Source organism: Balaenoptera musculus, chromosome 10, assembly GCF_009873245.2.
Source record: "Balaenoptera musculus isolate JJ_BM4_2016_0621 chromosome 10, mBalMus1.pri.v3, whole genome shotgun sequence".
Taxonomy (NCBI): Eukaryota; Metazoa; Chordata; class Mammalia; order Artiodactyla; family Balaenopteridae; genus Balaenoptera; species Balaenoptera musculus.
In genome coordinates, this window is record NC_045794.1 from 56,316,625 (window position 1) to 56,342,832 (window position 26,208).

At 38.3% G+C, this 26,208-nt stretch overlaps 1 protein-coding gene across 3 annotated transcripts in view; it reads left to right on the plus strand.

The window, feature by feature from the left end:
• The first annotated feature begins 339 nt into the window (after positions 1-339).
• FRS2 (fibroblast growth factor receptor substrate 2) overlaps positions 340-26,208 on the plus strand; it is a 118,608-nt gene continuing 92,739 nt past the window's right edge. For all 3 annotated transcript variants that reach the window (XM_036865440.1, XM_036865439.1, XM_036865438.1), the window contains exon 1: positions 340-679. The gene's annotated coding sequence lies outside the window, so the exon portion shown is untranslated. The remainder of the gene's footprint in view (positions 680-26,208) is intronic.

Sequence of the window (26,208 nt, forward strand, 5' to 3'; positions counted from 1 at the left end):
CAACATGAGTTAAAATAAAATCAAGAACCGAAGTTTGTGGTGTTGGGTTTGGTTTCCTCCTCTGCAAGACGTAGATAATAGCACCAACCTCAAGGGATTTGAGGACGATTAGCTGAGTGAAGCACCGAAGCGCTTAATACAGTGTGTATCACGCAGTTAGCGGTCAATAAATGTTAACTATCATTATTTTTAAAGGAGGTAGATTGGAGTGGTAAGAATACTGGAGAGAGTCGGAGGGCGGGTGTAGGCGCTGGATCCTTGCACCTAAATTTTCTGAGCCCCGGTTTCCTCCTCTGTACAATCAGGTGGCCTGAGTGGAACACGTCGAAGAGTTGTAAAGGATACAGCCGGAGTTTGGGGAAACGAGGGGCCAAGGGGCAGAAAGGGTTAGCGACCAGCCCGGGGGCGGACTTGCGGGAGCCCTCGGAGAGGCCCCGCCCCGCTCCGCCCCGCCTCGGAGGCCCTGGCAGCTCCAGCCCGGGAGCAGTTCCGGTGCCAAAACCCTTCCCTCCCCCGCTCCCCCGGAAGTGCTTTTCCAGGGTTCGGGCCGGAGAGAGGCCTTGTAGGTACAGACGCTGAGGCTCGGTCGGCTCCGAGGAGGGGCTCCTGCCCGGGTGGGAGTCCGGGGTTCCGCGCCCGCCAACCCGCGCCTTGCCCCCTCCCAGCTCCCGGGCCGACGGTGAGTGGCCGGCGGAGTGAACTGTGACGGCCGCGGGCCGCGTCGGGGCTGGCGCTCTCGGGCCCCCGCTGCCCGCTCCGGGCTGCGGGCTGGGCTGTCGGGGTTCGAGAAAGGGGGTTGTCGACCGCCGCGGTCTTCGCCCAGCCCGCGGGGCGGGAAGGAGCGGGCGGTGGGGCCGTGGGATGGGCGGGGCGGAGCCGGGGAGGGGGTTCCAGGAGCTGTTGTTGCTGTTGGGACTTGAAAGTAAGAATGGGCTGGGCCTCCGTCCATCCAACCCCCTTATTTCTGCTCCCCCAGATCGTCGCGCTGCCTCTCGGATTTGGTTTTCTCTGTCCGACCCGGGTCTGGGAATCTGGACGTCAGACCCAGTCTTGGGCTCTAGTTCCCGACTTCCGCGACCTCTGGGTCTGTCCTCGGGCTCAGTAATTAGCTGGGGTCCCAGAGTGGTGTCTCCTTGGTCCCAGGGCGGGGCGAATCGTGTGTAGATGCCGGAGATCTTTTGCAAGGCTTTTCATCTAGACCCGCTTAGGGGTTGCCTACGGTCGATTTGGACTGCGCTTGGGACGGGTTCTGGATTCGTAGGTCAGTGTGGCACCACCGTGCCTCCGATGATCTTTACTCACTCGAAAGCTTACTCAAGCTGTTGTTGAAGTCACTTCTTAAAAAAACAACTTGCTTGAGGAAAATCGGGAGCTCAGGTAAATTCCCTTATTTTCTTGGCAGACGTAAAAAATGATGCTTTCTCTAATCTACATTCCTAATTCTGTGGCTCTAAGAAGTCGCAGTTGGTTGATGAGTTTAGTCTGCGTTTGTTGCACGAATTTACTGCAAACGGTTGGAGAATTATTACGCCCCCTCTTTCCCGAAGTTTGTATACTTGGAATTGTCATTTTCCTTAACAGTTCATATTTGGAATTGTCATTTTCCTTAACTTTTAAAGAAAAATTGTTCTCGGTAACTCCAAGGAGGTTCTTTAGACTGTTAAGCTGTTCCTGCAATGCAGAGGTTCACACAGGTGGGCAGAAGTGTTTTGGTTTTTGTCTTTTGTTGTTGTTGTTGTTTTTAAATTTATAGTATGAGGAGTTTACTTCGGATAAATTGAGCATTTCCTAGAGGAGAAAGTGATGTAGGTAGTTGTTTTTAGTGAACGGATTTTAGGTAATAAACTACTCCTGAAAGGTTTGTAGGAAATAGGATTTTCCACATTTAATGGTGATTTTTAAATTATGATCATAAGGGAATGCAGTTACTGCAGATTTTGACTACCAGTAGATGACCATTGCAGTGTAAAGTATATGCACACCACCTTTGTGAAACCAGTGACACTTGCCTGCACTTCTCATCTTGTGCTTATATTAGGACTTATGCTGTAGTTTTTTGGGGGTACTTATCTCATTTTCTCACCTCCCACCACTGGAAGGGGAGGTAGTCTCATGAATTAGGGAAAATAGACTGAAGTGACGAGTTCAGGGAGCTCTCTTATGCAAAAGAAGATTTATTTCAGGGTTGTTGATCTTCAACAGGCAAAGGGTGGATGATTTTTAAAGTCCCTGGAAAAAATTGTGGAGTGGAGATTAGTTGCTCAACTTTTAGATTTAGATGAAAACTGTAGATTCTTAGCTATTTGAAATGCTCTAATTGTTTAGAGCCTATGGTTGGAATATTGGAATTGAGAGAATCTGGAAACGGAGTCAAGTTAGATACGGTTGTGGATCTGTACTGAAGGTATGATAGTTAATGTGTTTTGAAGGGAAGGATTTCAAGAATTGTAAGAACAGAAAAAGGTAATTGGGGAAAATCAGATACCCTTAGTAAATTTAGTTATGTTTAGTTCAACAGATACTGAACATTTACATTGGAGATTATATCATTCAAGTCAATTCAACAGATATTGCTATGTTAGGCATCAGGCTATGTTAGGCAACCATGTAGGAGCAAGTAAAGATACAGCCCTTACAGCTAAGCTTCATGTTTTTGGCAATAATTTTTTTAAGGTTTGTCAGAAATCATGAAGAGCGTATTAAATATTTAGGCATATTAAAATATTTTTCTAATTGGAGGTGAGTTCTTTGTGCTTCATGAAAATCACTGCTAGGCATTATAGGATGCAAAGATTAAATCTTGGGTCTTTAGGAATTTGAAATCTAGAAGGGGATGTCAGATATTTGTATAAAAATTTACAGCATATAGAAATATACGTTAAGACTACATGAGTGGTTTGATCTAAAGTTTGGAGTTGTATGAAAGGAAAATGGATTCATTCTTAGAGTAAAATGGAAAGTGGTGGAGGTATAGGTATATTATAGGTATATTATATATATATATATAATACTTATAAAGTTAGTTCTGAAGCTCTTATTTATTGAGCATTTAGTGTATACCAGGCTCTATGCTAGTTGCTTTACATACATTTTCTAAGCCTCATAACAACATCTAAGCATATTTCTTAATAATGAGGGCACTGATACTTAAATAAGTTAAGTAACTTACCCGGGCTATGTAGCTAGCAGGTAACTGAGCCCCAATTTGAATCCAGGTCTGCCTGGTGCCAAAGCCTGTGTGTTTTCGCTACAGCATGCTGCCTTGCAATAAACCAGCAGCCTGAGTTCAACACTGCAGAGGGTAAGACTTTTCTAAGACAAAAGTGTAGGGGCTGGGAGTAGGTGGATGAAGAAAGCTTTTTAAATAAAGGGAATGATGTGAGCACAAATGTGGAGGTGGGAAAGTTCATTGTGTCCTCAGAGGAAAGTTAGTGGACCAGATTACTTAGAATATAGGGTTCATTTTTGGGAATAAGAGATGAGGTTTGAAATTTAAATTGGGGCTGGATTGTGGAACATGTTTAACTGCTGTATTTAGGAGTATTTGGGAAGTAATGAGAAACTACCAAGGTCTAATAGTGTAGTGTGTAGAATGATTTGTTGTAGACAGCCGACTTTCAATAGAGTATAAATAATAGGCAAGGGCAATGGTGTTGGTATGATTTACTAGGTGGGTGGGAGGAGGGATTGTTGGGAAAGGTTTGGAGGAAGTGGAGGTTGAAGATTACACTCATTTTAAGTGTGGGTGATGGCAGTGGTGGTACTATTACTAGAAATATGGACAAGAAGGTGCATAATGAGATCAGTTTTGAATATGGTGAGTTTTTTATATACTTGCCAAACACTGGAAATGCTCAGAGGTTTTTGGAAATATGGGTTTGTAGTTCATGAGAGAGGTCAGTGCTAGGCATATATTAAACATGTGTGTAGAGAATAATGTAAACAGATGTATTAGTTGAATCTGTATATGAAGATGAAAGAGCCAAGGGAAAGTTTAGATGGAAAGAAAAAAAAAAAACCCTTTATTTTAGATGGCATCTATTTAAAACAGAAGGAAAAGACACTAAATAGATAATTTTATTCAATGGGTAAAAAACTTGATAGTCTGTATACTGCTCACTCACATTGCAGATTCAGATGGAGTAGAAAAGAATCCGATCATTGAAAATCTAATTGGGAAACAAAACTTTTTTGCCGTCGCTAGTAAGAATACTGTGCTATCATTACTCTATTTCAGAGAGGAAGAACTATTTCAGACTCATTTGGTTCAGGGTGTTAGTCTTTGGTTACTGTAGAGCTGTTTGGTCGTTCCTTTTGGACATTGGCAAGTGATATGGAAGCAATTCTCTGATATAGTATTCTCTTTATTTATATGTATGACTTTCAGTTTTGGTTTCAATATCAAGAACTTCTGATTATTCAAAGATAATTTTTGTGCCTCCTGTTACTACTGGCTGCTAATAGTGCTTTTCATAGAAAATGGTATTTAATTACATATTTTTCTTTCAACTCTCTTTTATAAGTACTTTTGATTAACATGAGTAGTTTTGTCTCTAATATTTGGACTATCCTAGAGAGATAGAATGATAAGACACTCTTTATCCATCATATAATGATACATATATAAAAACTATATATTTTAATTTGGAAACTATTTAAGAACTATAGATTTACAGAACTTCGTGTGGTTTTCTGTTTAGATATTTAATTTAAGGGAACCTGTGTATCAGTGTATAAAAGATTGTAATTATTTGCAGAATGAGGCTTAGAGTTGTAACTTTTTGAGGGCAAGTTGATTATTTTTAGACTGAGTTACCATGGAAGTGTTTATTTCCTTCTTGATCATTCATACATTCCTTTTGTTTTTAGGAATATGGCTTTCACTCTGTGAAAGCCAGGCACTTGGGAACACGGAGGAGTCCTGTGTCCGTGTTGTCGGAGGCAGGGGTTTGTGTGTGCTTTGTCTGGGCTGGTTAGCTTAGTTGCCGTGAGCCTGCTATTCATGAGGCAAAGGTCAGGAGTTCCATTTAGCTTCAGTCTGAGTGATGGCCAGGGAGTACACCTCTCACTCCTGCCAGCTGTCTTGGAAATTCCTCGGTTGTCCTTGGTCACAAAGGTGACTGGATTGGGATGGATCTTTTTACCACTGGAAGAATATTAGAGGAAATTTAGCATGATGGTTAGGAACTCTGACTCTGGAATCAGACAGACCCGTGTCAAAATTCTTGGTCTGTGACCTTGGGAGAGTCCCTAAACCCCTCCAAGCCTCGATTACCTCATTATTGAATAGGTTAATATTTGGTTTGGGCATGTGCTACCATTGCTTTCTTTTTCCAAGTGGGAGTTAGCTGCTTAGACCCGTGGTTCCCAAATGTTGGACTGTGGAGCGGTGTCAGTCCACGACAGAGTTTTCACTTGTCTGAAGTGAAATGAGAATGAGTGAACTTCTCATAAACCTACACTTACTGAATTTAGAAGATAATATTTTTTTTTCTAAAATTATCTCTTACCATTTTTGGTATAAGCATATTAGATTTTTTTTAATGAAATAATGGTGATAGTAATTGGTAGTTATTTTCTTTTTAAATGTCTTTGGCAGAATAAAAGTTGGCAACTCTGTGTTCGTTCCCCCCCGCCCCCCACCTTTTTTGTCCCCTAAAGATTACGACTTTGTGAAATCTGAAAATCTTGGTTTAAACAGAGCCAGGAGATGGGGGGGGAGTATTCATCCAACATATTTATGCATATTCAAGTTAGGTTTGGGGTACATTCTACCCTTCAACTACTCTACAGTGGCTGTATTGTGATTCTCACCTCCATTGCATCTAATTTTGTCAAGTTTTACATTAATACTTACAGCACATTTCAAGGAGCAGTTCAGATTGTTTTCAGTTGAGTTCAAACAAGTTGCTCCAAATTATTTGTTTAAAGCTGTGTTTCTCAACCGGAGTCCCATGAGGAGACCAGCGAACCGTGGGGGCCGCTGCTGTAAGTCATCCTCTGTTGATGAGCCAGGAAGACAAATACCTCGCCTTTGACATAGTGAAGTAGCAGAAAGTGGCTTTCCTTTTCACCTCTCCTGCAGGATTGTTGAAGCTAGAGTGAGAAAATCTTCGTTTAATATAGAAAGTAAACCTTGTACACATATTGGTATTCAGAATGCTTTCTAGAGAAAGAGAATAGTTCAGTACTTTGCATAATGGGTTATGTAAGTGGAGCCCCAGAAGTCCTCCTGAGGACACAAAACAATTATTAGCATAAGTGTTTATTGAAATTGCATTCAGCTGTTTAGATGAGAAGCTTATTGACCCCCTGGTTCACTTAGAGTTGGGGGAAAACTTAAGTTGCAAACCTAGCCTAAGTGACTGTTAAATTAAGGCTTAACATTTGTTTCCTTTGAATGTTTTTGGTTAGGTAATTTTAAAAATTCGAGTGCTATAGAAATACTTAATTTGTGTTAGAATGCCTAAAGCAAAATGTTCAGGTTAAGCTGAAACAGCTTAGGCCCTCTGTCCTTTAATTTTAAAGAAAGTGGAGGTTTGCTGCTTTAGATATTAAGGATGCTATGGTTTTATAGAGTTTTGTTGTACATCATTGTTTCTGTTAAATTAAAAAATCATGTAGAATTCATTTATTTTAAGAATGCTTAAATTTTTCCTCCTAAGTGCTGCCGACAGCAGAAATGAATGGTATGTTCAGAAGTCTGGAGGTGCGGCCCAGAGTGTCCTGCTATAAGTAGAAAATTTCATGATGCCTATAGCGTTTTGTTTTTAAAAATTCATATGAATTTTGCATTTTGCTATTTTATATGTATGTAAACAGTATTTTAAAGTACTGCCAACTAAAGTTGGTGCCCCCAAGAAGGGTCATGTGTTCATCCTGTGGATTTTTGTATCCTTTTGATGTGGCTTGTATTACAATTTAGTAGCACTGTGCTTAACTATTTAATTTTGGCTCATTAAAAAAAAAAATCCTGTGTTCTGATGGTTTTGGTGAGACATGGGAGATGGTGAAGAGATCCTCGCGCTTTCTGCATATTTCTTAACAAACAGCAAACTATTTTAAAATACTACTAAGGAGCTGTAGTTTCATAGAAATAAAATGACTTTGAAAGGAGATTTAATAATTATAAAAGTAAGAACATCTGAAAATTTAAGATTATTCAATTATCAGTATATTTTAATGTTATAAAAATATAGCAGCATTGTCTAATAAACTTACTGCAGTGATGGAAATATTCTGTATCTGCATTATTTAATATAGTGGACCTCAAATGGCTACTGAGCACTTAAATGTGTCTAGTGTTAACAGAGGAACTGAATTTTAAATTTTATTTAATTTTAATTAACTTTAAGTGTGAACAGCCCCTTGTGGCTACTGTATTAGTGCTGCCCTCTAGGGTTAGGAACACAAGAGGGAGAAGAGAGGTTAGGAATCTTCGTGCCACCCCTCAGCTCAGTTATAGGCAACGATTAGGCACTCAATAGGTAGTTGTTAAATAGAATAATGAATCTTTTTAAATTCTTTCAATTTTAAATACCAAGGTCTGGGACATATTCTAGATTTTTAGGGAATGATGACTAGCCTTTTGGTTTTTTTCTTGTGTTGATTTTTAAGATTTACTTTTATTACAAAAGCATATAGGATAATAAATGTGCAACTTAAATAATTATAATATGAACTACCATGTACCACTAACTAGCTTAAACAGTAGAACACTGCCTCTTTGAAGCCCCTTTGTACTTCTCACCACTTGTGTTCTCTGACATGCTTCCTAAGTAACCGCCATCTGAATTATGTGTTAATCATTCCCTTGCTTTTCTTTTTTAATTTTGGTGAATGTATTTTTAAAAAATCCATTTTCCTCTCTCTTCACATTTGGAAGTTAAATTCTGTGTAGTTTTCCTTTATCTTAGTTCTCCCTGACTCCCAACAAATTAGATATTATTGTTGTTTTAAACACTGTTGCTTTGATTTGCCTATATATTTACAAGTGTCTTTGCTCATTTCCATTTGCATCTCAGACTTCCTGTCTGGGATCTGGGATCAGATCATTTTCTCTCTGCCTGAATATCCTTTAGAGGGTCTGTTGTTGAAAAACTTTTTATTTGTTTGAAAGTACCTTAGTCTTATTCCTGAAGGTCGCTTTTCTGAATGTGCATTCAATGCTAGCAATTATTTTTTTCTTTATTATAGATCTTATTCCATTTTCTTCTGGCTTTTATTGCTGTTGAAAAATTGGTAATTCATGTAATTTGTCATTCCTTTAGAGATACAGTTGGCCCTCCATATCTGCAGGTTCTGCATCCTTGGATTCAACCACCTATGGGTTGAAATATTCGGAAAAAAATTCTAGAAAGTTCCAAAAAGCAAAACTTGAATTTGTTGCATGTTGGCAACTATCTATATAGCATTTCCACCGTATTAAGTATTAGAAGAAATCTAGAGTATACAGGAGGACATGCATGGGTTATATGCAAATACTCACAATTTTATATAAGGCACTTGAACATCGGAGGGGTATCCTGTGGCGTCTTGGAACCGTTCCCGTTTGGATAACCGAGAGACGACTGTATCTGTTGTTTCATTATAGCTAGTTTTAGAATCTTTTCTTTGTCCTTGGTGTTCTGCACTTTCATTTTGATATGTCTAGAAGACGGTTTCTTTTATTTATCATGCTTGGTATTCAGTAGGCTTTGGAATCTGAAGATTGGTGTCTTTCAGCAATTTTGGAGAACTGTTGGCCATTTTCTCCTCAGATTTTATTTTCTATACTTTCTATCTGAAACTTGTATTTGAAGTATGTTAGATCTTTTTACTCTATCCACCAGGCCTCTTAACCTGTTTTTTATATTTTCCATTTCTGTATTTTTCTGTATTGTGTTCTGGATAATTAGTATCTTTTCTTCCAGTTAGCTAATTCTCACTTCAGCTTTGTTCACCTGTTTTTTTGAATTTTTTCACTTTATTTTAACAATTATATCAATTTTTTATTGTGGTAAAATATACATAAATAGAATTTACCATTTTAACCATTTTAAAGCGTATAGGTCAGTGACATTAAGTATATTCACATTGTTGTGCAATTATCATCACTGTCCATCTCCAGGACTTTTTTCATCATCATAAACTTCATGAAGTCGGTACCCATTCAATGATAAGTCCCTGTTCCCTCTTCACCCAGCCCCTGGCAACAACTATTTTACTTCTATGAATTTAACTATTCTAGGTACCTCATATACGTGGATCATACAGTATTTGTCCTTTTGTCTGGCTCATTTCACTCAGCATAATGTCTTTAGGGTTCATCTGTGTTGTACCATGTTTACTGAGTTTCTAAAAATTTCCATTTACTATGTTTTTTTAATCTCTAGAAGTTCCATTCAGTTCCTTTTTAAGATTGTTTATCCTTTTTTTGTAGTTATTCCTTTTTTAGTCATGTTCTCAAGATATCTTTTATTTCTTAAAAATCTATTAAATATACTTATTTTATATTTGTCTGATAATTCCAGTATCTGAAGTCTTTTTTTTTTTTTTTAATAAACTTATTTATTTATTTTTTATTTTTGGCTGCATTGGGTCTTCGTTGCCATGTGCGGGCTTTTTCTAGTTGTGGTGAGCGGGGGCTGTTCTTTGTTGCGGTGCGCAGACTTCTGATTGCGGTGGCTTCTCTTGTTGCGGAGCACGGGCTCTAGGCATGTGGGCTTCGGTAGTTGTGGCACGTGGACTCAGTAGTTGTGGCTTGCGGGCTCTAGAGTGCAGGCTCAGTAGTTGTGGTGCATGGGCTTAGTTGCTCTGCGGCATATGGGATCTTCCCGGCCCAGGGCTCAAACCCTTGTCCCCTGCATTGGCAGGCGGATTCTTAACCACTGTGCCACCAGGGAATACAGTATCTGAAGTCTTTGCAGATGTGATTCTGCTGTTTGTTTTGCTGGCTCTTGCTCATGGTGCTGTGTTTTCCTAATTTGTTTTGTAATTGGACTGTGAAGTTCCTTAGAACTTTCTCTCTATTAATTTTGCAGAGTGATTTTTAAAAAATAGTATATAGCTTAGAGCTTTTAAGTAACCCCCTGGAGATTAGTATCCTGTGTTCTTAAACTTTTTATTTTGAAATAATTTCTAACTTATAGTAAAGTTGCAAGAGTGATATAGTAGACTCTTACACCCTTTACCTGTATTAACCACTTTTTAACATTTTGCCATATTTGTCTTATGGCACACACACACATTGTTATTTATTTTTGTGAACCATTGAAGAGTATGTTGCATGCCTTTTTTACTTCTTAATACCCCAGGGTGTATTTTCTAAGGATAAGGTATTCTTTTATGTAATCACAGTACCGTTATCAAATTCCAAAATTTAACATTGATACATACTTTAGTCTGCGTACACTTTATATTCCAATTCTGTAAATTTGATCATATCTTGTATTTGGTTGTCCTTTCTTTTTAGTCTCCTTTAAAGTGGAAGAGTTCCTTAGCTTCTCTTTGTCTTTTATGCAGTTAAAGAATATAGGTAAGTTATTTTATAGAAAGTTTTTCAATTTGGATTTGCCTCATGATTTCAGGTTATTTATTTTCAGCCAGACTACTACAAAAGGTATGTGTCCCTCTCAGGATGCCCGTGGGGATATACATATGTCCGTTTGCCCCTCATTAGCGATTTTAATTTTGGTCAGGGTGTTGACTGGTTTATTCACTGTATAGTTACTGTTTTTCCCCTTACAATTAATAAGCAACCTGTAGGGAGATCCTAGCGTCGTGTTTTACTTTTTCTTAATGAAAAGCTAAGTACAGTAATAATATATCTTTTCATTTGTATAGTGCTTTCTAGTTTGCCAAGCATTTTTTTTTTTTTTGGCTGTGTTGGGTCTTTGTTGCCATGTGGGCTTTCTCTGGTTGCAGCGAGTGGGGGTTACTCTTCGTTGTGGTGCGTGGGCTTGTCATTGCGGTGGCTTCTCTTGTTGCGGAGCACGGGCTCTAGGCGCGCAGGCTTCAGTAGTTGTGGCATGAGGGCTCAGTAGTTGTGGCGCACAGGCTTAGTTGCTCTGCAGCATGTGGGATCTTCCTGGACCAGGGCTTGAACCTGTGTCCCTTGCCTTGGCAGGCAGTTTCTTAACCACTGTGCCACCAAGGAAGCCCCTGCCAAGCATTTTTATACACACCTTGTTTATTGCTTTCTTTAAAAAAAATTGCTTTTATTGTACTTCATTCTATTGCGTTTTTTACAAATCAAAGGTTTGTGGCAACCCTTTGTTGAGTAAGTCTATTGGCGCTATTTTTCCAATAGCATTTGCTTGCTTCATGTCTCTGTGTAACGTTTTGGTAATTCTCACAATATTTCAAACTTTTTCATTATTATTTGTTATGGTGATTTGTAATCAGTGATCTTTGATGTTAACTACTATGACTTTCTGAAGGCTCAGATGATGGTTAGCGTTTTTTAGCAATAAAGGTTTTTTTTTTTAAGGCAAACAACTTTTTATTGAAGTATCGTTGATTTAAAGTTTTTAAATTCAGGTATGTACATCGGTTTTTTTTAGATGTATTGCTGTTGTACACTTCATAAACTACAGGATAGCATAAACATAACTTTTACATGCACTGGGCAACCAGAAAAATTTGTGTGACTCGCTTTATTGTGGTGGTTTGGAACTGAACCTGCAGTATGTCTTAGGTATGCCTGTATTTTATGATCTTATTTTAATCTTTATGGAAATAGTGCCTATTTTATAGTTCTGGAAACTAAGACTCAGAAACATAGCTAGCTAGTAAGAGGTAGCATTGGAATTCAAACCCTTGTTTTCTGAAGTTTTTTTTCTTTAACTAGCTGCAGTTGCTTTTTTAAAAAAATTTATTTTTATTTATTTATTTTTGGCTGCGTTGGGTTTTCGTTGCTGTGCACTGGCTTTCTCCAGTTGCGGTGAGCGGGGGCTACTCCTCGTTGCTGTGCGCGGGCTTCTCACTGCGGTGGCTTCTCTTGTTTCGGAGCACGGACTCTAGGTGCGCGGGCTTCAGCAGTTGTGGCTCGCGGGCTCTAGAGTGCAGGCTCAGTAGTTGTGGCACATGGGCTTAGTTGCTCCGCAGCATGTGGGATCTTCCCAGACCAAGGCCTGAACCCGTATCCCCTGCAGTGGCAGGCGGATTCTTAACCTCTGCGCCACCAGGGAAGCCCTACAGTTGCCTTTTAAGTTGGTAGATAGACTGTTAACTCAGGGCATGGTCTATGTCTTGTTTACTGTGTTGTCAGTACTTCAGACTGTTGAATGAATAAATAACATATAGACATGAGTTGCTATCTGACTTAAGGGTCTTATATGGTAGTAGTTCTAATGTAACTGTATTACTTATTCACATATTTTATATTTATATATAAATATAGGTATATGTATAATGTGTAAGTATATATAGGTATATGATAATGTACATTAATTACTTAGAGCTTAAAGCTTGTGTAGAAGGATTTTCTGATGCTTTGCATAACTAGCTAAAAGTTTTTTCAGATTAAAAAGTTAATGGATTTGCACATAGCGAAGAAAATTTAGCTTTCTTTTTCTTGGCCACGCCACACGGCCTGTGGGACCTTAGTTTCCTGACCAGGGATTGAACCTGGGCCTTCAGTAGTGAGAGTGTGGAGTCCTAACCACTGGACCTCCGGAGGATTCCCCCAAATTTGGCTTTCGTAAAGGCATTAGGTGATAAAGATCAGTGAGGCAGATTTTCTGATATTAGTTCAATTCTTTTTCTAATTGTTAAACTAGTCTTGAAGATTTTGCTGATCGGAGGAAATGACTTAAAGTTTTTCTAAGGTCAACTTTTTCACCGATACTAGAATGTAGTGTTGGTTAATGTAATCTTTTGACCTGGTGAATTGGTAGAAGCTGGGCCCTATCCACATTCACCTTTTTTTCCGCTCTTACTTTCTACTTTCTACCTCCCGTTCTTGGTTAAAGCTGGAGGGACTTAGTCATAGAACCTTGGTTAGAACACGAATTCATCCCTCGGCTTCAGTTATTGGGAGCCTACTAGCTATCAGGAACCATGCTGGGGGGCTTCCCTGGTGGCGCAATGGTTGAGAATCTGCCTGCCAATGCAGGGGACACGGGTTCGAGCCCTGGTCTGGGAAGATCCCACATGCTGCGGAGCAACTAGTCCCGTGAGCCACAACTACTGAGCCTGCGCGTCTGGAGCCTGTGCCCCGCAACGAGAGGCCACGACAGTGAAAGGCCCGCGCACCGCGATGAAGAGTGGCCCCCGCTTGCCACAACTAGAGAAAGCCCTCGCATAGAAATGAAGACCCAACACAGCCAAAAATAAATAAATAAATTAATTAATTAAAAAAAAAAAAGAACCATGCTGGGTGCTGAGGTTAAAATGGTGAATTCAGATAGATGTGGTTGTTGTCATGGAGCACAATCCAGAGGTGATGAACTCTTACATCCCTTTGTATTAGTCATTTATATATTTAAATTGAATATATGTAAGAAAATCTTATTTATATCTGCTGAAACTTTTCTGGCAAGGGAGAAAATTCTGAGGACTCTTACTTAATGTATTATGTAAGTATAAGGTTTGAGACTGAAGACTACTCAGTTAAGCATGTTCTGAAAATTGACTGATAGCTTTAATTTAAATTGAAGCCTTTTATTAAAGCCTGACCTAAGTAAATTACGTTCAGTATAAAGACTGCCATTTGCTTCCTACGGGGTTTTATGAATAGTTACTAGGAGTAGTGTCTTGGAAGTTATATATTACACGGCTCTTTTACATTCCCTTGCCTCCCACTCCCTCAAAAAAGTTTAATGTTATACATGCAAGTGCATATATATTTTTTTAACTTTTATTTTGAGGTAGAGATTTATAGAAAGTTGCAAAAATAGTATAGCCCTGTGTACTCTTCACTCAGTTTCCCCACAGTGACATCTTAGATAACTATCATACAATAGGAAAATGAGGAAATTGATATTGGGACGTTACTGTTGACTAGAATACAGGCCATGTACAGATATCACCTACATTTCTGTGTGTGTTTGTAGTTCTGTGCAGTTTTATCCCATATACAGTTTTGTTTAATCGCTACCACAATCAAGATACAGAACTGTTCCATCGCCACAGAACTCCTTAGTGCTACCTCTTTGTATTCACAGCCCATCCCCCCATCACTAGTTTTGTCATTTTGAGAATGCTGTAAGAATGCAGTTATACAGTGTGTAATCTTTTGAGATGCATGTTTTAAAAATATAATTTGTTTTAATTGTAAGTGTAAAATAACATTTCAGAAAGGTTAGATGGTAGAAAAAACAGATTTTGAATCTACCACTTTAATACAGTCATTATTTGGTGTTTTTTTTACGTCCCGTTTTTATGATGTTTTATATCATAGTGTATGCTCAATTTTGTTTGCTTTTTAAAAAATTTTTTTTATTTTTTGGCTGCACTGCGTGGCATGTGGGATCTTAGTTCCATGACCAGGGATCGAACCTGTGCCCCCTGCAGTGGAAGTGTGGAGTCTTAACTACTGGACTGCCAGGGAATTCCCTTGTTTGCTTTTTTAAAATTTTCTAATTTTTAAAAGTTTTTTTAAAAATTTTTATTTATTTTGGGCTGTGTTGGGTCTTAGTTGCTGTGCATGGGCTTTCTCTAGTTGCGGCGAGCAGGGGCTACTCTTCGTTGCAGTGTGTGGGCTTCTCATTGCGGTGGCTTCTCTTGTTGCAGAGCATGGGCTCTAGGTGTGTGTGCTTCAGTAGTTGTGGTGCACGGGCTCAGTAGTTGTGGATTGCAGGTCAGTAGTTGTGGTGCATGGGCTTAGGTGCTCTGCAGTATGTGGGATCTTCCTGGACCAGGGATCGAACCCATGTCCCTTGCATTGGCAGGTGGATTTTTAACCACTACACCAACGGGGAAGTCCCTCGTTGTTTGCTTTTTTAAACTTAATATTATATTATTTCCTGTGTTATCATCATACTTAATTTTTGCTATTATAAGAAACGTTGCAGAAAACACCCAAGAGTATATATTTTTTTCATATTTTTAGTTATTTCCTTATAGCAGATTCCCAGGTGTGTGATACTGAGCCAAAGGATATGAAGGCTTATTAATCCTGAGACATTCAGTCAAATTGCTTTTCAAAAGGACGCTATTACTAGTACTGTTTCACTGTATCTTTGTTGGATTGGATATTAGTGTTACTTTTCCCCCCTTAACTTAATAAGGTGAAAAGGTACTTCATTGTTCTAATTTTAGAGTGCATTTCTGTATGTAACAGTTTTTCCATGAAGAGTAAAATTGACTGTAATGTCAAAATGACATGAACTTTTAAAAAGGTGATTTTGCTTTTAAGTAATTTGGAAAAGCATTTTAATATCTGTGCGAGTGTTCAGCGGTTCTGAGCAGGAAGTTGAATCACCACATCCTTCTCTTTACCTTGCCTGTAACCTCTTCAGTTTATAGGTTTGTTACCTACAGAATGATTACCAGTTTCTGCTTTGCTTCCTCTCTGGTTTCTGCCATTATCACCTCCTAGCTACTCTCCTCAGTCTGGATCCTTGACCTTTTCCTCTGTTTGTTCCCTCTTCAGAGAGCTGCTGCTCCCTCCACTGGCACCACACACCAGCATCTCATTGACGTTTCCTACTTTCTTGCCAGCTTTAGATGCCAGGTCACTCTGATATGTTAGTACATTACCTGCATTACTGTAATGTTATCCTTACAGTGTAACCCTGGGAGCCCACAGTCTCAGTAGTACTGGACGTCTTCACTTTTTTGATGGCCACCACAGAGTTATTTGGTTAATCATGTATGGAGTATGTATAGTGTACCCAAATATAAAAATAACAGAATAACAAGGAAATTGTGCACCTTTTACTTTTCTGTTTTGGAAGAAAGCATTACTATAGAGTAGTAGTCATACCATCAGGGTACTAATAAAACCCTTAAAGTAAAACAGAAGTTTTAAATTGAATGTCATTAAGTGCCAGCACTGTGCTTAATTTTATTTAGTTGTCATAATATTCCTGTAAATTTTTGAGGTAGCTACATGTGAAAATCTCATATGTGATGTTGAGTAAGTAGAAAGTTGGAAAAGTTGGTTAGCAGGGAATCATAAAAAATGATATATATTTTTAATTTTAACTCGAATATACATTCCTTCACCATTTTTCCCCCCTATAGGCTCAGGGCTTTTCTTTATGGATGGGTCCTTTCATTAGAGTTCTGAGTTGTCTTTTTAGCATAAGCTACACCCATGAGGCATTTATCTATTAAGTATCGCTGTCTAAGGTAGAACAGAGAATTTATTTTATTTTATTTTTTTAGTTTTTTTTTATTGGAGTATAGTTGCTTTACAATATTGTGTTAGTTTATACTGTACAGCATAGTGAATCAGCTATACGTATACATATATCCCCCCTTTTTTGGATTTCCTTCCCATTTAGATCACCACAGAGCATTGAGTAGAGTTCCCTGTGCTACACAGTAGATTCCCATTAGTTATCTATTTTATACATAGTATCAATTATGTATATATGTCAATCCCAATCTCCCAATTCATTCTCCCTTCCCACCCCCCCGGTATGCATATGTTTTAGAACAGAGAATTTAAAGGCACTTTTAATGTATTAAATAAAATCCTTCTACAGTTTTATGCTTTTTCCGCTATTCTCTTAAAGCTGTTTTACATACATATAACTCTATAATAACTTCCAAAAAATAAGTAGCCTTTGAATCTTTTTGAACTTTTCAACATAATTTTCAGAGAAACAACCCCTTTCACGCTCATAATTCATCAGTTTACATAATCTTAAATTACATAATTACAATAACAAGTGCAGTTGGCATACATGGGTTTGGGAACAAACAGCTGGCTCTTGTTAAGCCTCCAGCTCATTTAGTGAGAGTAGAAGGGTGAGGACACAGTAAGAAAGTGGTTGACTTAGAGGACTACCAGGTGCAAGTGGTCAGCCTATGATGGACATCAGGAAGTGATTTATGGAGGAATTTAAGCTCTTTATTTCTCTAAGTTGATAAAGTAGAGGTCCTGTTAGATGAATTTCTATTGAATTATTATTCTCATTTCTGTTTTATAGAGGAGAGCACTGAGGCTTCAGAGTTAAGTAAGATTCCCAAGGTCAGGCAGGTAATAAATGATGGAGCCCTAGGACTTACGAACAAATTGGACTTAGGAACGTGCTCTCGGAACAGAACTCGTTCGTATGTAGGGGACTTACTGTACTGTAATAGGTTTATAATACTCTTTCCAAATTAATACATAAAAAACAAACAAAAAATAAAGAAAACATTTTTAATCTTACAGTACACTACCTTGAAAAGTACAGTAGTACAGTACAACAGCTGGCATACAGGGGCTGGCATCGAGTGAACAGGTAAAAAAGAATTACTGACGAGAGGGAGATGAGGAGGGAGATGGTAGAGCTGAAGGATCCTCAGCAATAGGAGACAGCGTAAGCTGCAATTTCACTCACATCCTGGGCTTGAAATAAAGATACTGTACTACTGTACTCTGTACAGTAAAGTACACAAAAGCACAACCACTTGTAGAGGATGCACGTACGTGACAATGTACGCACATGACAGCGTACGCCAGATACATGAACTAACTTACGTGATTGGACGTGTGAACGCATGTTCATATCTTTGAACATTTGCAGCTTGAAGGTTCATATGTAGGGGGCTTACTGGATTTGTATCTAGATCTGTATAAGGCTCAAATATAGCATGTCCTTTTGCCTCCTGTGCAGGTGCTAGATGCCTTTTAGGTCATCTTATTTACCCAGTCATTAAGTACTCTCGAGTGGTCTTCAGGTATGTTTGGGGTTGTGTTTTTGCAGTTATCCCACATCTTGGGCCCTTCTTTCATTTTCCTCCTTAGTGTTTCTTTTGTACTAACTATGTAAAGAATGAGGGTGCATCCCAAGGTGAAAATTAGGCTTACAATCATTTGTTTTTATTTTATATTGGCTATGTATATGTGAGAACAAGACTAAGATCTTGCAGTGTTGTAACTCCTAAGGTAATTGTGAAATAAAAGAATGTAAAGGGGAAAAATGGAGTGGGGAACAGACATAAACTTTGTTCTTCCTTCTGTTAAATTTCCTTCTTAGTTTGGAATGTGATCAATCTTTATCTGTCCATTACTTGTTATTTCATGAAGCATCAGTTGAGCCATTAGGATCTAAAGAAACGGATATGTATATAGTTAGTGTAAAAAGTTATATTTCAGACAGTATGTGAGGCTTTTAGGCTATTTAAATCTTGAAAATAGCTTAAAGAACTCTCAGTTCTACCTTAGGTGGTACTCGACTCAGGATTGAAACCCATTGATACGAATTTAAATGTTCATTTTTGTGGTTGTTAATCCGTAACTTTGGTATGATTATAATTAATATTATGATTAGTATTACTCTTTAGTTAAGTTTATCAAGTACCTCGGACACTCTTGAGCCATAGTAAATTGTTTACTAGTAAATATAAAATAAAATAGAATAAAAAAGAAACTTATCAGTTGATAACATTCTTCTCCTTTCCCTTTGTAAATGTCAAGATATATGAACTCCACATATTAATTCTAAGGCACTTTTTCCTCCTAGTTTTTTTTTAAAACTAAATTTATTTATTTATTTTTGGCTGAGTTGGGTCTTTGTTGCTGTGCGTGGGCTTCCTCTAGTTGCGCCGAGCGGGGGCTACTGTTCGTTGCAGTGCGCGGGCTTCTCATTGAGGTGGCTTCTCTTGTGGAGCACAGGCTCTAGGCGTTGGGACTTCAGTAGTTGTGGCTCATGGGCTGTAGAGCGCAGGCTCAGTAGTTGTGGCACCCGGGCTTAGTTGCTCCGTGGGTGGGATCTTCCTGGACTAGGGCTCCAACCTGTGTCCCCTGTATTGGCAGGCGGATTCTTAAGCACTGTGCCACCAGGGAAGCCCTCCTGCTTTCTTAAGTGTAACTTTATTTCGTGATTTTTATTTCTTTTTCTTTTTTGACATTAGTCCAGGTGAATCTGGCAAAGGAATATACTAATTTTTTTTTGATATGCCAGCTAGCACCTTTCACTTACTGAGATATATTCTAGCCTTCAGAATACTGTAATCGGTTATGACAACACACCTTTGAGCTACATTTTTTAAACAAGTCATTAAGTCTGTAAAATTTAAATTGTACATAGTGATATAGCTGTGTGATTAGATGGCTAAGTCATAAATGTCATAGTGTTGTTAACAAGAGACCCCAAAAATGGTATTTTTTTCCACAAAAAATAAATATGATCCTCTTCCTAAATGTTACCATGTTATGTACCCCCCCCCCCGCCCATCAAGATTTTTTTCCCCTATTTTCCTGGTTTTATAATTGGATTTGAATCAGAGGAAGAGGGAACCAGATTAGTATTAGCTGCTGTTATATTAATTGTTCTCTTTAGCAGCAAAACCAAAAATCATATGAAAAAGTAACATTTAAAAATAAGCTTGAAAAAGAGTTTGAATTGTTCCTTTCAGTTGCTTGAGTTTTAATTACTGAGGGACTGCTATGTTCAATCTTACTTGGAATTTAAGAGATAAAGAGAAAAATTCTGATAGAAAAATATCTTAAATGTTCTTTTGACATTTGAAACATTGCCCGTGACTTTGTCCTCCCCCTTCCCCTTGTTTTTTAGCCTTTTGGATTTGAATGATTTTGGCCCTTCTTAGGTTCTTTACAAAACATTTCTGGTGCATGTACCCATTTGAGATCTAGACCCTAACCAGAAATTCCAGCCAGATAGTTTTTTTTTTTCCTTTTGGCGAAGCACGGTTTTCAGAGTGCTGACAAAATTATACTGCATCCAATTTTATTTCTGTAATAAAGGTTGCTTTGGGTAAGATAAATTCTTCACCTCTTTCTTCCCCTATTATACTTTGTTTTGATTGAGGCAGAGTTGCCATAGTTGTACCTCTTCTTACTAAAGAGGAAATGAGCCCTCTACCCTGTATATTGGTTATTGGTAACCTCTAGTAGCCCAGATTCTCAGTCCTGATTAACATTGCCTACAGATGAGGAAAGTAGAACTGTTTATGCATCAGAGGATTGGAGAGAATTGTCCAAATTCTTTAACAAATTTTTAGCTTACTCATTTTTAGTAAAAGGGTAATATGTGTACATGATTTAAAATTCAAAGGTGCAAAAGGGTGTATTGTGAAAACAAGTCTCATTTCCCATCTCCCTGTCTACTAGGTCCCCTCCCCTGAGGCAACTGCTGTTTGTAGCAAGTTTCTTCCTACATTTACAACCATATCCACTCTTTTTATTGGTTACATAGTATTCATTGTATTGAATATACTGTACATTCCGTTTTCGGTTGATATGTAGCTTGTTTTTTATCTTTTCTTTTTATAAAGCAGCAGTGAGTATTGTATACGTACATCACACCTGTGTAAATATATCAGTACTTTGAATTTTACAAGTGGAATCTCTGTGCCAATAGATATATGCATTAAACATTTTAATAGGTATTACCAAATTATTCTTCATGGTACATTCATTTCTAAAGTTAGAATATTGGTTTTATAATATATTCTTTGCAAAAGTGTGATCACTGGTTGGTAATATGCTGTTTATAACCAGATTTATTTTCTTTCCTTTTATTAGTTATGTGGTTGTAAGCACGGTTCACTCATGTTGCACAAGCTACTGGCATTCACTTGTTTACTTTGTCAAAAATCTATTGTTTTAATCACTAGCAGTCACTGTAATTTGACTCTTTTATATAGGTAGCCTCTATCTTGTAAATGAATTTTTTTTTTTTTTTAATGAATTGTTTTAAAAAAGATTGTGGCTAGAGGCTTGGGGTGGGGGAAATGGGGAATTAAAAAAAAGGAATTTGGGATTAGGAGCCTGTTTTTCCAATAAGTCATAAAAATGATATTTAGCTTATTACTAGGTCAGGCAATAAAAAATGTTGTAACTCATTATATCACAATATATTCGAATCATCCTTTATAAGACTGGTGGAAATTCATTCATCTTGTTGCATTCCTCTCTTAGGGAACTGGGTCTACCCAAAATCTAGGCCCTTGTTTGTGACTTCCATTACCTGGGACAGGAGAGTAGGGGTTAGACAGGGTGACGCTTGGGGAGCAGTGAATGAGTTAGGGGTAAAAGAAGGAGAAATAGCAATAGAATGAGCGTAAGGTGCTTTTATTCCTTCCTTTTGTTGCTACTCTGCAGTGCTGGGGCAGGATAAGGGAGGGAGCCAGGAAATGGGAAAGATGGGATTTTCTTTCCCTTTCTTTCAAGTATCAGTACTTTCCTCTTTTACTAGTCCCATTCACAGGATCCTGATACCTGGGATTCAGGTGAGTTGAGATGAATTATGATTTGACGGAGGTGATGGAGAGGGATGAAAGTGAAAATACCTGTACTTGTCAGGAAGGTTTATAGAGTCTGAGAATAGGGATACAGAATGGAAAAGAAGATTTCTTGTGATAAGACAAAGAACCATCTGTATGTCAAGTATTTATAGCTTGTTCTTTTCTTTCTTTTTTTTTTTTGGAGGCAAGTGGGTGGGCAGTGTTGAGGGCATTTTAAGCATTGTTTTTGGGGAAGAGGCTCGTAACATCTTGGCTCCATGTGTATTTTTTTTAGAGTATTCTAACCATTTTTCCCTAAAGTGAAAACATACACAAAGGCTCTGATTTAAAGAGAATGTTCTATTATATCTCAGTTGGTTTAAAGGTATCTGTGCTGGTCTCACTTGAAGTGGTAGCAATAATTCTCTTTCTATTCAGTTCCATGGTGTGGCAAACCAGAGTTGACTATACAGCTGTTGTCCTTAAGACATGTCTAAATTTCTCAGTCTATTTATGAGCATCAACAAACACTTTGTGCATACTTTGTGCCATGGGTTGAATGGGTCTATTTTCCTTTAATTTAGCTTAAAACTAGTAATGGAATTCCTGAGGTTTTGAGAGGAACAGTGTTAGCAAACTTAGTTTTGAAACTAAAGGCAAATTAAGATACCAAGCAAAACAGAAGGAGACTATTGCTTTAGAAAGGGATCTTAAAACTCTGCTGACACTTGCAAACCCAGTGTCTTATATTTATATAAGCTTTAGATAGGAACTGCTATTTTTCTAAAATTGTTGGTTTAAAAATAATTGTTACATTAGTGCATTTAAAAAGTTGCTTCTAACACACTTTTGGTATGCTTGAGCTCAGCCTTTTCAGCAGTGTATTTCAGACATTTGAGCATCAGCCTTTTTGGTCTTATTCTGTCTCAGACCATTTAAAATAATTAAGATGGATTGTGGATGTCAGGAATTTGATAAGCTTCCATTAAAATCTAATGTGTTTTTTAAAATTGCTTAAAATGGCCTTTGAACCTGTTAAAATATGCTACCATCATCTGAATTATGAAATTTAGCTGAGTACTGCTAAAATGACAAATGATAGCACTTGACATTTTGATGTTTGTTCTTTAAGTGTACTGTTTCATTGCCTTTGGAAGATATTAGCAGCATGTACTCTGAAGGATTATACTAATTAAAAATAGGACTTTCCCTGATTAAATCTATTTAATTCTAACTTTTTTTGTGCATCCCACTAATATTCATTTGTGACCTCAGCTATTCATGTGAATTTTACCCATGAGATTTTTTTGAGTGCCTACTGTGTGTTAAATCTCTCTACATATTTTGTTTTGTTGTTAGATATCTCTTACTATTTTAAAATTTCTCCAGGACAAGAGTTATGTTTTCTTACATTCTTTGGGTATTCTGTACTGTGCAATGCGATGACTGCTTTGTTATGGTGGGTAGATACTTAGAGCTTATTTGCTCATTTGGCCATTTAACAGATGGTATCCTCAGCCTCTACAACTCAGTGCTTCCTTTGTTGTAGAGGCTGAGGATACCAAGTCCAATAAGAACTCTGCCTTCAAGTTGCTTAGACTTTGATAGGAGATTCAGAAAATAAATCAGAGTACCATGCGTCATTCATAGTTTGAAGTTATCTTTGAGATAACTTCTCAAAGTTATCTTTGAGAGGTCCACAGCTCTACCTCTGATAGAGAAGATTTTTTTAAAAAGTATTTTTATTTATTTATTTATTTATTTTTAAAAGTAATCTTTTATTTATTTATTTATTTTTATATTTTTATTTTTGGCTGTGTTGGGTCTTCGTTTCTGTGCGAGGGCTTTCTCTAGTTGCGGCAAGCGGGGGCCACTCTTCATCGCGGTGCGCGGGCCTCCTCACTATCGCGGCCTCTCTGATGTTGCGGAGCACAGGCTCCAGACGCGCAGGCTCAGTAGTTGTGGCTCACGGGCCTAGTTGCTCCGCGGCATGTGGGATCTTCCCAGACCAGGGCTCGAACCCGTGTCCCCTGCATTAGCAGGCAGATTCTCAACCACTGCGCCACCAGGGAAGCCCGAGAAGATTTTTGTACTCACTATGAAGAATGGAAACTAACATTTGTAAAGTGTCTAAAGGTTTCTATATCAATTTATCCTCCTAAATCCTTCAACATGAGCATGCTATCCATTTTATACATGAGGAAACTTAGAGAAGTCGCATAATTTGTTGAAGGTCATTTAGATAATAAGTTGTAAAGGTGGGATTCTAACTTAGTGTTCTTCCTTTTATACCCAGGTTTCTTAACTTTAGCACTACTGACATTTTGGGCCAGGTTATTCTTTGTTGTGGGGGACTGTCCTATGCACTATAGGATGTTCAGCAGTATTCCTGGCTGAACTCCGGGCCAGGAGTAGGGTAAAGAAATGAGGCATCTGGAGCACAAAATTTAAGGAATCACTCACTCTCAGGATCTTTTAAGTGCTGACTCAGCATTTAATCCTCACAACATTTGAGAAAGTTCTCCCACACCAGCCTATTGATTCTAGGTTTTCATTCAGTATTCTCTGGTAAGGACATGAGGACTAAATGGCATTTAGATGTTCCTTGGGAGGTGAAGAGCAGTGATTAGCAGGGGCTTTTTGCCTAATTTGTCTCTCTCATCCCAGAACATATGCTCTTGGGCAAAAGTGACTAATAAGAAATGGCATTCATAGGTGCTAAGTAAATACCTTCTAAGTAGTACAGAGCTTAGAATCTTTAGGTGATATGTTACAGAACAAAGAAACTAGTTGCTTCAAACAAATGAAAACTTACAGCAAAAATTGTACATTGAATATACTCAGTCTAATTAATTTGGTCCTGGTGGTCTAGCACTTACCTGCTGATACTGATTTTATACTGTTAGAAATCATGTTAATTATTTTCTCATGCCTCTGCTTCAGTATAAGTATATTCTTGTTGTATGGATACATCCATTAATACCTTTTGATTAACTGGACTGTAGCTTGCATGCTAAACACAATCTTGGTAGTTTGTGTAGTTCTCTAGAATGGAGTCTTTCAAAAATGAAGGATGTAATAAAAACTTGAATTTTAGGAGAACTGAGCAATAGTGCCTAACAGAATTATTAGTAGTATCTAGATTTGGAGTCTTAAGTAGTTAGTTTTAACTTATATTTAACTTTCTGTTAAGCATGACTATTTGACCCATGATAATACTATTTTTTTCTTTTCTGTTTTTTTTTGTCTGCGTTGGGTCTTCATTGCTGCGCACGGGCTCTCTCTAGTTGCGGCGAGTGGGGGCTACTCTTCGTTGTGGTGTGCGGGCTTCTCATTGCGGTGGCTTCTCTTGTTGCGGAGCACGGGCTCTGGGTGCATGGGCTTCAGTAGTTGTGGCACGCGGGCTCAGTAGATGTGGTGTGCGGGCTCTAGAGCGCAGGCTCAGTAGTTGTGGCACATGGGCTTAGTGGCTCCGTGGCATGTGGGATCTTCCCAGACCAGGGCTTGAACCCGTGTCCCCTGCATTGGCAGGCGGATTCTTAACCACTGTGCCACCTGGGAAGCCCATCTTTTCTTTTTATATTGGTAAGATTGGGGCTAGATTACAGAAGTCCTTAAAAAGCTGGTAGAGTAGGCAGCTCTTGCTATTGGGTTGGCCAAAAAGTTCGTTCAGGTTTTTTGGTGCAAGGTTAGGAACTTTTTGGCCAATCCAGTATTATAGGCAATAGAGAGCCATTAAAAATTGTCTCTTATTTCTAGACCCAAATTTAAAGGGTTTTTTTATGTGGTTAGTTCAGGCCCACTTGGATAATTCCCCATCATAAGTCAACTTTCTTAAAGTTAACCTAATCATGGGAGTGAAATCCCATCGTATTTGCAGTCCCAAGGATTATGCAGGGTAATACACCAGGGAGCAGGGATCTTGGGTCTTTGAATTCTGCCTATTGCCGACAGTCCTCATTGTATAGCTGACAGTAAGTATTGCAGTTGCCTCTGTTGTGTCAGTCCTCCTTAATACATTTATCAGTGGCCACAGATGGTGAGCTTCTGCAGCAGTGGTAATAGATTTCCCTTTGGGCTCCTAAGAGGAGTTTGGGCAGAAGTAGCTAGCAGGAATTAGCCAAGTGGTGGAGCAGTGTCTCTACATTTTCCTTTTCAGTACTAGGAGGGAGATGGGTAATGGTGGCTCAGATGCATTATATCAGTCAATGAGCAATGTATCCCATAAGTTTTTATTTATATTTTAAAATATACAGGTAGTCTTAGTTACATCTAAACAAGAATACCACTTAAAAAACTTGTAGTGGAGCATAAAAGTTATTAGACATGGAGCTATGTTTCTGCCAATAACTCGATATTTTGAGGACAGATAGTATCCCATTTCCAATTTGAGATTGGGTACAAAAATATCCTAGGGCTGAGAATAGGCATAGTAAATTGCACCAACAAAAACCTTTTGTGAATTTACAGTGGAGGAAAAGTCTTCATTGAGTGTGCATGGAAAAATGTGATATAAACTCTTCATGCTTTAGTATAGTAGATGGGACCTCATATTTTATATTAATTACTCTGTATGATTAATTTTCAATGCAGATTCCAAAAGTGTTTTTGCACATGAGTTACTTATCTTTTTTTTTTTTTTCCTGTTATCTTCATCTTTGGTTACTTAGAATCCTCCTCCCCCTTCTGTTCCAGAAGTGTAGCATTAGTTTTTCTTCTCTTATTTTTATCTTCATATTTACTTTGATTAATGCTTTTACTTTAACCTTAAATTTTCTCCTAGTGCTTTAAAAAAAATTATGAGACAGTAAAGTTATCTTCAGATGTCTCTTATTTTCACTCTAGCACTGTTGAGTTGGCCTTTAAGACATGCTTATT